Genomic DNA, 13,329 nt, shown 5'->3' with positions numbered 1-13,329 from the left:
GCATTTTGTTTTTGAAATGATTTTAATTCTTATATGTCTAATCAATCAACATAAAACAATTGTATTTATTGCCAAGTTTAGGGCCAAGTTGCCTTTGTGCCTGTCAGCATCAGTACCCTCCTCCCCTCCCACCCTCTTCCCCACACTGATCCCAGACTGCATCAGTAAACTGACACCAGATTCCAAAAGTGGCTCCTTACAACAGCCAAGGACATCTCAGTACACTGAATTTGTAAACACGTAGTACTACTACACTGAGCTCAAAATGTCCGAAAGCACTCGCAAGCAGAGGAAACAGAACCAAAATGTAAGACTAGCTGCTTCATTTACTGTACTGTATTAAAGCAGAGAAGATTGCACTCTCTCTAATACACACATGCACCGTCTGTACACACAGGCAGACTGCAGAAGACTGACTGACTGTGAGATGGTATTTTGTGTGTGCTCTTGCTCCCTGTCGCTGCTCTGTACATCTGTTGATGTAGGTCTTTGGGACCATCTGACAGTGGAAGCAGCTGGGTGACAGGATTTTAGGCTAAGCCCTTCGTCCCTTTAAACACACCCACACACACACACACACACACACGCACACACACACACACACACACAAACCAAACACGGCCCTTTCGGGACATCAACCTGGCACGTGCTGGTGGACAGCGGGCTGCAGCTGGCACTGTGGGCTGACCGAGGCAGGGAAACAAGCCACAGTGTACTGACTGTGTCTGTGTGTGTGTTGGCTGGCACTGCAGGTCTGCCTTGCCATTGCAATAACCCTCCAACGTACCCTCTGCACCAGGAGGTGGAAGAGGGGGGCATCAAGTTGGCACAGGGGAGGGGAGGGCTGGGGGCGGGGTAGTGCAACTGGGAGTCTTACAGTGCCATAGCAGCTTTTCTAGGACAACTGTTCAGTGTGTGCGTGTGCATGTGTCTAAATAAACTAATGCGTTGAGAGGGAACTTAAATGATTTGTGCGGGTAAACTTGACACTAGGAGAACAACTGAATAGAAAAGTATACTTGGATTTGAGCTAGCAATGTATGTATTTTACATGGAAAATGTGCAGGTCACATCATGTTTAATGGAAAAATTAAAATATGGTCTTTTGTGGCTTTGGGTTGATGATGTCGGTCTAAAACATCATATTTAATGAATGTAGTTGATTCTTAAATAGCTACATATATTTAAACAATAACTTATTATATAAACACTAACAATGATGTTTAGTAAAGACATAAAGATCTTTTCATCCATGAAAAGATCGAAGAATCACTATTGGCACATTGATTTTAAAAATTTTAAAATGTCAAAGCTTAATGGTCTTTTTTGCATCCCTGCTGTAGTGGATCACTGCCGTGGAAGTCATTCCAACACACATGTTGGGATTTTGCAGGGCAGAAGGAAAGGTCAAAGGTCAGAGGAGGGTAAACAAACTGTGAATTTGCATCTACTTCCCTACCTCAGTGAGAAGCCCTTGTCCACACATACACACTCTTGCACACTTGTGCACTTACTGGTCGTTTAGATATCTCTGGTGAGAATCTGGCCTTTAGCAGCTGGTGGGGGAAAATAAAGTATGAGCTGATATTATATATCCTGAATATATATAATACACACACATATAGCCTGTGTTAACATGAAGAGACAGATGGAAAGATTATGTCCTAGTGAGCTTCTTGGAGATTTCATCATGTAGTTTTCCTTCTTGTGTTCCACATATTCCATGCATGTCTGTTTGTACACACTCAAGTGACAGTGCAGTGCAGTGCAACCCAACACCCTGTACAGTGATATGCAAGGTCAATTTGCACCTCTCCCAGCCTGACTGACATCAGGGAGTGTAAAATACCCTCAGGAGCTACTGTGAAGCAAGTTACAGTATGTACAGCACAACGAAATTAAAAGCTACTGAATATGTGCAGAGTGAGAAGACGTTCAGTGTGTTTGTAGCCCAACATCTGTTTCTGGCACCACTTAACATCTGAGTAAAGACAGTAAATTATGCCTTCTTGTGCCTTCTTCTTGTCAGATTTAACATTTAACAAACCTGTGAAGAGCCCCACTGAGATTAAAGATCTCTTTTACAGGAGTGTCCTGTCCAAGAAAGCAGTCATTTAACATAAAACATAGATTTACAATGAATCTGATTAAATAGGAAAATAAATCACAAAGGAAGAATGAAATAAGATTGATAAAGTAACAGCAATAAATATATCCTAACAAGTAGTATGAAAACAATAAACTATTGTTTTTTAATAAAAACACATAAAAACTTACAATGGTGATTACTATATATCTAAAATTTGAAATAAAACAAATAAAAAGTTTAGAAACAAACAAACAAAAAAAGAAATCACAGGAAACATATTTTTCTCCAGAACTAGCACTTTTGATACTGTAAGTACATTTTGCTGATAACTTTGTACTTTTACTTTTGAATGCAGGACTTCTATGTATGTAAGTAGGTTTTTTTATCAGCAAAATTTCCTTAAAGTATCAAAAGTAACAGTACTTATAATGCAGTAACATACGTAGGTCGCTGTCAGTGTTTTACTATTATGTATGATTCTTTTGGATTCATATTACTGCTGCACGATATGGTACAAACATTATATTGTGATTATTTTGACAGATATTGTGATGATTAGATTCATGAGTAGTAGGAATGGCCATTTTTACATCACAGTGTTTTCTTAAATCTGGAGAACAAGATTTGTAGGGTATGGCATCTCTTCAGAACTAATTTCCTGATTATAACACATTTTACCTTTGCAGTTTCTGCGATTTGGACATTGCACTTTGCCATATTACGATTCTGATAATGTTTCGATTAATTGTACAGCCCCATTGGTGTGTATGTTGCATTTTACTGTCCAGCTAATCCGAGAGGTCATGAACGAACACTTAATCTTCAATTCATCAGAAATAAAGTCACCAAATTTGGATATATAAGTAGTAAAAAGTACAGTATTATCCTCCGAAATGTGGTGGGCTAAAATCAATTAAATTTAAGTAATGTAAAGTACAAGTACCTCAAATTTGTACTTTATAAATGTTCCTGGATACATGCCATCACTGGGTGTTGGTACACTCACATGTGACAAACTCTTCTAGCTGTGCATAAATCCAACGCACCCCTCTAAAGATGGCGGCCTATTGGAGCAGTGAGGTCCCTGACCACTCTGTAGGTGTGCTCTGTTGCTGCTGTTTGCCAACTTTGCTGTAATATTGCTGTAAATACTTGCTGCTACCCCAGTCACAAAGGTTTATATAGCAGTTTAAAGCCGTTTTAAAGTCAATCTAACCTGCCAACCTGTCTGACCATGTTGTTTAAGGACAGCTTTGAGGAGGAAATATTGATGTTTATGCCACACTCACCATTAGCTAGCTTACTTTACACCTTCTGTTAGTCTTTTATGCTGTCAAGTTTGCCCAAAGGATTTACTTTCTGCTGACATATAGAGGATCACAGCCACACCCCACCATATGTAAGAAACTTGCAGGCTGCCTGTGCTAACATGCATAAGTCAATGTGTTGGTCTCTCCTGAGTCATGTTTATGGGCTTAACTTTTATAAGATAACAATATTTTTTATTTTTTTATTTTTACTTGGTTGTTCTGTGTTGTTGCTTGTGGGAAGTATTTGCATTTATATTACTTGTGATATAATTGCCTGAAGCAGCTGAGTGTATTTTTCTTTAATTTGTGGTTTGGCAGGTGTATTAAGATGTGCTGTTGATCTGCAAAGTCAAAGAATATTTAGAGGAGAGAAGTACTCAGATCTTTTCTAGAAATAAAAGTACCACAGTGCAGAAATACTGTTGGCAAAGTATTGGTATTGGTAAAGTAAAAGTACTCATTATGCAGACTGGCCCATTTCAGAATCATATTATATTATTGGATTATACCTCTGGATGCAATCATCTATTACCATTTGAATCTACAAAGTAACTAGTGACTAAAGCTGCATGATAAATGTAGTGAAAACTGCAATATTTGCAACAATGAGCATAAAATGGAATCAGGCAAGTAAACTATGAGTACCTGTGCATCATAATTTTACAATTCCATCACTACTTCAGCCTCTGCTGATGAAGAACGAGCGAGTAAGTGTAACATTCATTATAGTTTGAATGTTAGCGTGGGTTAGGTTTTGGGCATGGAAAATCACAAGAGGAGAACTATCTATTGTACATTTTAGCCATTTAGCGAATATTTTCATACTGACACTCCTACTGTATGACTCAGCCTTGACTCACTTGGTTCATAATGAATACAGGTATAATGAATGACTGATTTTGAAATATCACACATTCCTTGGTTGGTTTGGGCATGTCACAGAAATATGTTGCCTAGAGCCATGTCAAGTATAGTTGAGCCAATGTGCTTGAGAAATAATGCTGAAGAGAAAAATGATTTGGGACATTAAAAATACTGAAAGCTCTGATCCACATCTCAAAAATTTACAGTTACTCCACTTTAATCCATAAAATAGAGGGAATGAAGGTGACAAACACTTCTTGTTTCGTACCTTTCTTGACATTTATTGCAGCCATTGAGCTGCCCAGAAATCCTATTTTATTAGTGAGTGATCAACCCAACTGCAGCATGTAGAGGCTTGATGCCTTGCTCGAGGTAACTGTATTGGTAGAGATGACTCTTGAACTTCCTGCATTCCGTTCCCCACACAGTAATCTTCTTTACTGATCAGAACAGGGTCATAAGTGAAAGTAGGGCTTCAACTAACAGTCATTTTCATTATCACAGTCTGTTTGCAGTCTACTGTTGGTAGTTGAGTTGTATTGTGGGAAATGTTGGTACCAGGAAAACATAATACTTCATACTGCATCTATGATACTGTCAGACTGTCAATGTTGTTTGAGTGCATTGCTAAAGCTGTGGAGTAACAATTAGTTGATTAATTGATTAGTCAGTCAACAGAAAATTAATCGGCAGTACAGGGGTCGAAACCAACGTTTTCACTACCTTCCCAAATCTCGCAAAGAGGAGCGAAAAAAGACACATGTTGATCCATCTCATGAGCGCAGACATCAACCGATTGTCTCAAAATGCCAGATAATCAGCCCGATTAATCGTCTGACAGGTCTATTACTAATAACTAACATTAGCTGGTTGCAGTTTCTCAAATGTGAAAAGCTTTTTCTGTGTCATACATGATGGTAAACGCAATATCTTTGGGTTTCGGACTGATGGTCGGACAAAACAAGATATCTGAATATGTTACCTTGGACTCTAACAGGCACTTTCCACTATTTTCTGGCATCTTATGTACAAAACAATTAATCAATTAATCAAGAAAATAAATGATAGATTAATCTAAAATTGGAAATAAGCCCCAAAATCATCATATTGGAGGAGCTGAATATATTTGGTATTTTAGCTTTGTAAGGATAAAAGGAAAACTTTGGTTTCCTTTACAGTAAGTAATAAGGACAATACTCGGCCACAATGCCGCTTCCAGCATGTGGAAGACTGATTCATGTTTAAATGTTTCTCCTTTCTGTGTTAATGGAAAGAGGTGAAAGTGACACTCTCCAGAAGAAAAAAATCAATTCATCAGAAACCCATTCAATACTTCAATCAATTTTCTCAACTTGACACTTGACAGATGTGACCTTAGACAGCTGATCAGAGGTCAACTCCATCTGTACTCAATCAATTCAATTACAATGCCTAAATGAAAGGATAATTGATAGTTACAGGGGGAATCCAACATAAAGATAATTGATTGCCTTCTTTAAGGCCAACTGATCCCTTTCATACATTAAAGCTATATGGGATCATGGATCCAAGTTACATTTGGTTGCAACTATTGTCGCCCATTCATGTAAGGATCCACCAGATAAGCATTTCTTGATATGATTAGTCTGCAGTTTTTGTGTTTGTAGCAATCAGATTGTGGAAAAAAATCTCTAAATGGAGGTTGTGTGAGGTCGCCAGGACTCGGCACTGGCATTGAGCGATAAGGGCACAGCTGGGAATAGCAAGTGGATGGATGTGTCACTTGGCACGTTGCCCAATGTGACAGCTGACTTAATAAGGAAGGCCTTTTATCCTGCAGACGAACATGTGGCCGATGCTGCAGAAACCTTTCTAACAGACAGACGGTTTCTCTGCTGCTGGGACCGGGGGGGAGGGGAAATGTGACCTGCTGTGGACCCACCTTCCCCTAAAGCTGGAGTGCAGGACTTCCATATAAATGAACATCCCTTACAGCCTCTCACCACCATGTAAATCTCTCTGTATTTCGCAGGGTACAGAGTTTTTAAATCGGGAGTCTGTGGCGATTTCCCGTGCTGGAGCAACAGTATTGATGTGCTTTACATCAACTAGTAATGTTGGTGTTTTAAACCAAAAAGGGTGAATCTACTCAGAATCTACTCACCACCTACTACCTTCCTGAGAGTGACTGATTAGCTTGCCAACCCCTGCCAAAAAGTTTGTATTTCCTAGTTCACCTCTTCTATAGAATTGGATTATTCTCCATCTATATCCGCTTTCTACTTTGTGGACCGCCATCACACCACCCAGATCCCAGGCTGGCCGTTCCCTGGAGACAGCAGCGCACTGGCCGGACTACGGGGGGCAACTCCAGAGTTATCGGAGAATCAATAACTCAATAAGCTAGTCTATAAATGCAAACATTTTTGTTTGCTTCCTTGGATCCCCTTCATTATAGGCCTAACCTTGACCCTTAACCTAATTTGTATCTTATTCACATCCTTATTATAACCTATAACCCAAGTCCTAATCCTAAACAAGCTAATTGAAGAGGTGAGGACTGACAAAAATGTCCTTCCACAGGAAGATTTTCAGCATCTTTCTATTATTTTGAGGACTACACACACACACACACACACACACACACACACACACACACACACACACACACACACAAACATCCACCAGAGTCAAGTTAGTTATCCACTCACCCACTGCTCCCTCCTTCCTCCTCCGTCTGTCTGACTGAGTTCCTGTTCCCATCTACCCAGAGAGCTCAGCCACTAGAGATGCTGAGAGAAGAAAAACACACTTTGTTTTTTTTGACATTAAAGGCAGGCAACCTTGTCACTGTTTGGCTGTGTGTGCTACCTTGTTTGATAGGGAAATCTGATCTAGACTTGAGAGGGGAGTGTAATGTGGTTAAAGGCATCATGAATAGCCAGCTGTAACAGGATTTCATCCTCTGTGGAGCTCCAACTGACTGCTGCCGTGAGGCAAGTCATTAGGGAAAACCCGTGTGTGTGTGCGTTTGTTTGTCTGCCTCTGTGCTGGTACTATATGTAGGAGGTTATACATCCTCCAGAGCCTGAGTTGGTAAATCTGTCGTGCAGTAATTCCACCTTGTACCTGGCAAAGTGTCAAACATGTCATGCCATGCTGCAGAGGGATAGATGGGTAGATAGATAGAACGTCCTTCTTAGAGGTAGACCAATACATCAGCCAATTTTAGCTTATTACAGTTACAGTATATTGGTATCAGGAAAAACAGTGAGGGATGAGAAGGTATTCTTAAGATTGTTGTTTATGTTAAACAATTTATACTATCAAACAATGTATTTTACAATGAAACTGAATTAGACGTTATCATAGAAAGAAAACAAGAATAATACCATAAGATTAAGTACTTGTGGTCAACGGAAAGACACAAAATACTGTATGACATGAATACTGTCAGTACTGTAGATATGATTAATAGGTATATGGGTATATGATCATCATCAATTTAGAATACCTCATTGTGTGTAATTCATTGATTCAGGTATCATGAGGCTAGAGATGGCTGTGGCACTAAACACAGAATCAGTGGCCCGCCATGACTAAATGCAACTAAATGCACAAATAAGCTGTTTGGTGCATCAGATTGTTGTATTTCTAGCAGGTGTTATGTTTGATAATTAACTACTGATGTCTGTAACTAAAGAGAAAATAAGAAAAATGCACTGCTTTCAGCTAAAGTTAACGGCGAGTTCACACCGATCCAATACCACGTAATTTATTAGCCCCTGTTCACCATTTTTTACCCAGGATAGCAAAGTCAACAAAAGGACTAGTCGATTATTGGAGAAAATACTCTCAGATTAATCAACAATGAAACAATATGATACAATCTGATATGGTATTGTAGATCAAGGATCGATAGATGGATCTGATACGACAGAACGATGCTTACTCTACATACACACCTTAATGATAGCTCGACAGTCTACCTTTATCGCAGTCATTTATTTTTTTACCCAACTCTTGTTTTTAAGCTAAACGCTATGACTGAATGTTTTTCTGCCTACAAGAGTCTGTTTTTGTGTACCAAGGTGACTGTACATATGCGTGTTCCGTGGAGAACAATTTTAATAGCTTCTTGCCAAGGTCAGCGCCTTCGCTGTGCTATGTGTGGAATGAGTGAAGGCCTTCGCTTGCAGTGCCTTCAGCTGACTCCAGAGAGTCGCGCTCATTGTGTGGCAGCCGAGGGGGAACAAAGACATTTCCACTGGAGGAACTTTGGGTTCCTGTCGATAAGGAGGGCAGCGTTGTGAGCCCAGGCCGTGTTTATATGCTTGTGTACAGTGGGGATCTACGGAGCAGTAGAAGCTTGCACTTTCCAGACAACAAGTGGTGGCTGTATAAATAGTCACCCTTGGAGAAACATCAAAGGGAGGGAGAAAATTCCACCCGATGATCAAGATTCCCAGCCTGAATGAAGTGTGTGTGTGTGGGGGGGTGTGTGTGTGTGTGTGTGTTTACTGGGGTTTAGGGTTTAGGCTGAGACTTATCTTCAAACTAAACCTGAACTTAAACCTGACTTTCAAACTATTTTAAACCAGCACAACAATGTACGATGTTTGTTAAGGCAAGGTTTAAGTGTTTTTTTCCCTTTACCCATTCCATTAAACAATTACTGCTTATGTCTGTGGTGGAAAGTAACGTTTATTCAATTACTATACTTAAGTAAAAAATTTGTATTCCTCTTTACACCGCTACATTTAAGTCTGAAATATACTTTTTCCTTTTATCACACTTATTTGACAGCTGTAGTCACTAGTTATTTTACAGATTAAACGTTTTTGTACATAACATGTTTCCCTTTTTTATGATATCATGCATTATTATAGATTTAAAAAGCCCATAGAGTTCATAAAATCTCCATTTCCACCAGCTGCAACATTAAAATGTCACTGGGGTAAATGATTCTAGGTAATGCAATTCTAATCCAAAACACTTTTTTCTGATCCGCTAGCTCTCCGCTCCCCTTACACTGTAAATGGAACACAAACAAAGTGGATCGAACGCACACAACACTAGCTAGGTAAATTGTCGTATCGTTTCTTTTATTTAAGCAAAGAACTTAAGGACTTCCTCCACTACTGCTTATTGTAACCCATGTCTTGAATCCTAAGATTAAGAAATGCATCAGTTCCTAAGGAAAATAACGTCAGACGAACAATGTGACCACTAACCCTGTCATTCCTTCCTGTTAGACACATTGGCATTCGGTTAAAACGCCACAACAGATCCTCAGAGGAAGTGATTCGATAATTATTCATCCTTTCTTTCAAGTGCATTCCATTTGTATTTCCCCATCAGACATCACACGTACAGCTGTAAATCAGAATCCGCTCATGAGAGACAGCAAGTTGCTGTTGATCCGAATAAATTTAATCTGACATTCTTAACAAAACTGCTTCGGTACAAAACAAATCTGGTTTTAAACTTGAGGCCATTATGGGCTTTGTTGCCCTCTACAAGCACGTTTCTGTCTGCCTTTTCTTGTGTAAATTTCAGTAAATTTCAGCTATATGTATATATCTGTGTGACAGATCCTCTTCTGGTTATTCTCCAGTTTTATCAGTGTTTTAGGTAGCTGTACCTATCAAGTTTGGTCCATTGTGTAGGGTTGTCCCAGACTAAATATTCTCCTAGTCGACTAGTAGTCGTTAGTTAAAGCCATCAGTCGACTACTCGTCACACGTTTATGGTATTAATTTAATTATTTAAATACAGCAGACTGTTAAATAATAACGGAAAAAGCAATTCCAAATGTGTCAGAACAACCAGCAGTATATATACCATCATTGTCTCATTGTTCAAAATGTGGAATAAATCAGTCTTAAGTGAGCGTAATTCAGTATGGAGGGAGGTGAAAGCGTTTGGCGTTTGCCACTGGGGTCGCCCCCTCAGGGCAGTCCGAGGTAGTAGGGCCTGTTCCAACAACTATACAAGGTCGCTTTGGCATGGTCCCAGTTCACTGTTTTTAGATGTAACGACGATGAATGGATGCGTAAGAAGTTATCTCAGTTCTTATGTTGATTATCAGCCACTTTGTTTCGAAAAGGTTTTATGTAATTTGACCCACATATCACTCGAGCATGGCTGAACCGGAAGTCCAAAATGTGGAATAAATAACTTCCAACTTCACCAAAACATATACTCACGGACTTATCGATACGATAGATGATATATATAGTATAATGTTAACAGTTAAGTTATCTCACTATAAACTCGCTCCTGTTCCTCCGTTTCATGCCTCTCCTGTCTCTGCCTAAACCTAACATCTCTTCATCCCCGGGGTCACAGTCCTCGTCAGAGCTACCATAAATTGCTGGCCTCTGTTGGTCTTGGAGGCTGTGAGCCCGGTTTCATGCGCGTTCGCCCCGCTCCGGTTCTGTTGCTCATTCTGGCCCCACTCCCGGGCAGCATTTCCCCCCCGGGTCCCCTTGCTCCTTGAACAACTTCAGTAACATTAATTTCCACGGCCTTCTGGATCTGTTGGTGTTAGCATGTGACAACATTAGCTCTGTTGAGGCCTCTATGTTGTATAAGCTCTCTACTGCCTTTCCTTCCCACTTATCAGCAGCTAATTGCCAGTAAATGTTGAGGAGACAACGTTGCATCTGAACAGTTCATTCACTTATCCTGGTGTTGAGACACAAGCTTTCATGTCCCATATTCCCACGGTTGTGCTACGGGACTTTCCAAACCCTGTAGACAGTCTAGGATGGGACCTTTTCAGTGTTTGTGAGGCTATTGGCCCGAACAGCGCTGATGTATTGCTGTCTTCGCACACATGGATGATGCCAACTGTAATTACCCTGTAGAAATATCCATCCATCCATTTACCATTACCAGAGTCGTGATTTTATGGGATAAAGAAATGTAACTATGTTTTATTGTTTGGACATTTCAGTGTGTATGGAGAACATCTGATAGTAGTGTGAACATGGCCTTTAATGTAAAACGCATACGTCTCCATTAAAAACCTTCATTCTGTGCATGAACTCTGTTGCTGGGGACATAGTGGAGCAACAATCATTGACGGACACCACACTGAGTCAGTGTGACTATAGATTATAGATAGTAGTATTATATAGGAGATGTGTTCATGAATTTGTAAAGAAGTACAATTGGTCCTGAATACTCCACTATTTTAAACTAGTCTTATACTTATAATAGGTCTACATAATGTTTCAGTTTTGGTTTTTTTTATTAGCACATATACAAAAGTATAAAAGGTGAGAGCAAGAGGCTTATAGGCTTGTACAATAGACCTCCACTCAACTTAAGAAAAAAATGAAAAACTAAACAAATAAATAAAACATAATTCAGCAAAATACAAATAATGTCTAAAACTAAGCTATAATTTGCTTTTGCCCTGTTCTAAAGAGTGACATGAGCCATGCATGTTAATTGGTCCATATATTAAAGCTTAAAAAGCAGGGTGTGAGGTGAAATGGACTGGACTTCACTGACACCAAACCCACATCTGACACCTGATAAGGAGGCCTGAGCTCGGCATGGACACCAGCAGGCATGGAGCCAAAGATACTCCGTGGCAGCACATTCGTGATGAGGGCTGAGAGTGCTGAGAGGTGAGAGGCATGTGTGGAAAGGGGAAAGGCTGATGTCTTCACATTAGGCCTATCAGAGGTTTCCTGGCGTGTCAAGCCTCTGTGAGAGAGCTTGTTCAAATTCACCATAAACATAATGTAAACTGTCTTTTTGTAGCATTCTTTCTCAACGTTTTACTCCTTTTTTTAATGTTTGAAATAGTGATCGTTCATCATTGTAATTTGAATAGAGCTAATAAGCTTATTTGTAAAAAAGACACTAGTGTGTGTACATATAAAGATAAAGATACAAGTAAAATCACACCAAGCCTAATACACTGTGCTGAGACCAAGGTTGCATCCTCAATAAATCCTGTGCTGATGGTTTTATAGTGTTACCCATACTCCTTCCTTCAGTGGCTGTTTTGACCCTTGCTTATTGATTTTCTGCACAGAAGGAGTCAATGCAGAGATGAGCACTACTGCTGCAGCAAAGAGGGTCAGTAAGTTTACAGCTAAAGGAGGGAGGGAAGGATTTCTACCACACACACATACATACAGGAGAAAATGAAGAGACAAGGCAAAAAGGTTTCTCTCTCATGGGGAGCTGGTTTATTTTTAAACAGTTGGCCTGGGATAACATTTTAGAATATGATAATATCTGTGATTTGGGATGCAGTGAAGAAATGAACGTAGTAGGGCTGCTTATTTTCATCACTGATTAATCTGATCATTTTCTTGATGAATCAATTATTTGCTTGGTCCATAAAATGGTGAAAATTTTAGTTTACAGTTTCCCAAAGCCTGAGGTGATGTCCTAAAATGTCAGGTTTTGTCCACAACCCAAAGACATTCAGTTTACCGTCATAGAGGACTAAAATAAGATGGCAATATTCACACTTGACTTAATTAACTGATTGTTGCAGCTCAAGAATGTAGAGTGCTTGGTGTGAGACTTAAGCGATAATAGTTTGCTTTGTTATCTTTAACAAATGCAGAAAACTGAACTGAAGAGGCATCTAGGCTATTGGATTCCCTCCTGCAGGTGGTAAAATTGCATACTCACAATGGATTAGCTCCTGGTATTCAAAGGAAAATGACCATGTAAACTAAAAGAAGAGAAGAAGTAATCTTTAACGTAGCCTGTGGCATTTTAGCCTGTGTAAGTACTCATCCATCACCGGAAAATACAATTGTCCATGACACAAAACAAGCACACATACAGTCAAACAAAACAAGACTAGATCATGTGACAGAGATTCAGAGAACAGTGGATGGGAAGGACCTGATGCAGCCAAAATAACCAAATCATTTGATTAAAGCAGATACAAAAACAAGTTGCTTTATCTTCAAAGTCAAGAGATCTTGTCAGGATTAAAAAATGTTTTCATCATGTGGCTTATATGACCTGTAGATTGAGCAATTTTGAAAATGAAATATAAGCTGATATAACATTTTAGACATCTCTTGATTGGATAACATTTAG

This window comes from Dicentrarchus labrax, unplaced genomic scaffold (genome assembly GCF_905237075.1).
Source record: "Dicentrarchus labrax unplaced genomic scaffold, dlabrax2021, whole genome shotgun sequence".
Lineage (NCBI taxonomy): Eukaryota > Metazoa > Chordata > Actinopteri > Moronidae > Dicentrarchus > Dicentrarchus labrax.
The sequence above is the reverse complement of the archived record's forward strand: the minus strand, read 5'-3'. Positions refer to the sequence as shown.